Raw genomic sequence first — 2,176 nt, forward strand, 5'->3', positions numbered from 1 at the left:
CCAGCGACATTCAGCAAAATGTTGTGTGTGAAGTACTTCGGTTTGAAAAAAACATTCCATCCTGGCACTAGGCACTGGAGGCCTCCGCATTTCACCTCAAAGGACGTGTTTGGTTGCCCGGATGAGGCCCAAAAAGGCCCGTGCGGGAAGAAAATGGGTTGTCTCGTTATATGCATTCACTGTTTGGCATGCATAGCATGAAACTTAAAGCACCTTGAGGCCAGGCCCGCTAAGAACCGCCAAATAGGCAAATATTTCACAGCCAGGCCTCCGGGATGCATGTGGGCAGCGGCGGCTACACTCAGGAGCCACGCTTGAGACATCGCATTTGTTTCCTGAGGCACCGGCAATAATTACCCTCGCCTTCCCTCACCGCTCTCTCTCTCCCCTCTCTCCACTCTCACACCGGCGGCAGCGATCAGCGGATCAAAGAACAGCAAGGCGACCACCGCCCTCCATCACCAACATCATCCGCAACACTTTGGCAATGGCGGTAAGCCCTATTTCACCTCCTCGCTTACGATTCGCGCTCTAGGGGAATGGGGAATCGGGGTAAATAGCCATAGGATTGATCAAGACTTCTTCATAAGTACTAGGCAATGATGGATTTTAGGGTTCCAGTTGGGATTGAGCATAAGGGGAATGGGGATTCGGGGTTAGTCTTACACAGTAGCGGTAAATCCTAGTTGTGGCGACCCCTCAAGGTACTTGGAGCGGCAGGGGCCCTTGGTGTAGTTATCCTCCGGTTCAGCCGTAGCATGAACCGTCTTGTCATCCTCGTCGTCCTCCATATCGATTGGCATAGTATGATGGTCTGGCTCCGACGCCCTGGCCACCACCTCCACCGCTTCTTCTTCCTCCTTCGGCTCCAGAGCGATGACCTCCAGCGCCACCAACGTCTTAGTCTAAAATGTCGTGGCACGCTTGTGTTGAGGAGCTCTGTACCCCCTGTACTTGGCCCATCTTTCCCTCTAAGTAGCATCGACGAAGTTTGCCTGATTCATGGCCTAGTGTAGGATGTCCACTGACGTAGCGCCCTTCACTGGGTCAGAAATCATCGTCTACAAATCCCTCTTATCGCCTTCTTTACCACCACGCCTGCCTTCTTGTGCATGCCATCGATGCTAGTGAAGTTCGAGCACACTTCCATGGTGTTCTCGAACTTGATGTGGTCACCGAGCGAGCACCCGAGGAAGAAAACCGTCCATCCAATGCCCTAGGGGAAGTGGTTTGGGATAAGGTTCATGGCGATGGAGAAGTGGAAGAAGAGTGAGAATGAGAGACATAGAGGGTTAATTCAGTGCGGTGGTGGGTAAGTAGTGAGTGTTTGGGTGGGTAACTATAGGTGCTTTGGATGATAGGGTTTAACGCTGACCAACATTTAAACTTTGTGCTATTCATAATGCAGATCGAGACGGAGAACACGTGCAAGGAGGTAGTGTCATTTGTGGAGAAGGGCAGGGAGGTGGTGCCGGCCATGGAGAAGGGCAAGGATATGGGGCCGCCCTTGGAGGAGGTGTTACCCATGGCCGAGGACGTGGTGCTGGAGGAGCCCCGAGCGGCAAGCACCGGAACTACGGGCACTACCATGAGGAGACAAGGCCAACTCACTTCTGCAAGGTGATCCTTGCCCCGAAGCTGGAGTGTCTGCCTATGCCTCTGGACTTCACGAAGCACTTCCTGACCATGCCTTGGGAGTTTAAGCTGAAGACGAACACCGGCTGCGCATGGAGGGTTACGGTCTGACTAATGAACGGCAGGGTCACACTTGATCAGGGTTGCCCCCTTCGTCGCCATTCACTAGATCAGGATCGGGGACATGGTCACCTTCAAATTGTTGACTCCTGACACTCTGAGAGTGATCGTCTTCAAAGACGACGACATTGAAGTGGTGACCAAGTGCGGGAAGCACGACGACGCCTTCATCGTGAACGTCTAGGATAGCTCTATTGTGCGTGTTGTTTTGGTTTGGACTATGTTGTATTAGTTGGTTGAAAACTGCTTGATTTAGTTTAAAACTATGTTTATATGCTATCTATTTGTGTGTCTTTGGTTTGTGTTGCATGCAGGGTCGGTCCTGAGATTTCAGGGGCCCGGGGCAAAACTAGGACTATGGGGCCCTTAATATTGACCATCATGTATAAGTTTTTTATAAACATTCATGGCAAAAATTGCA

The 2,176-nt window shown here is 51.5% G+C and overlaps 1 pseudogene; it reads left to right on the forward strand.

Annotated features, from left to right (window-relative positions):
- Positions 1 to 487: 487 nt before the first annotated feature.
- On the forward strand, positions 488 to 1,939 carry LOC147991025 (putative B3 domain-containing protein Os03g0621600; annotated as a pseudogene).
- Positions 1,940 to 2,176: the final 237 nt, after the last annotated feature.

The sequence above is a fragment of the Triticum urartu genome, chromosome 1A (assembly GCF_056163025.1).
Source record: "Triticum urartu cultivar PI428250 chromosome 1A, HENAU_Tu73, whole genome shotgun sequence".
Taxonomy (NCBI): Eukaryota; Viridiplantae; Streptophyta; class Magnoliopsida; order Poales; family Poaceae; genus Triticum; species Triticum urartu.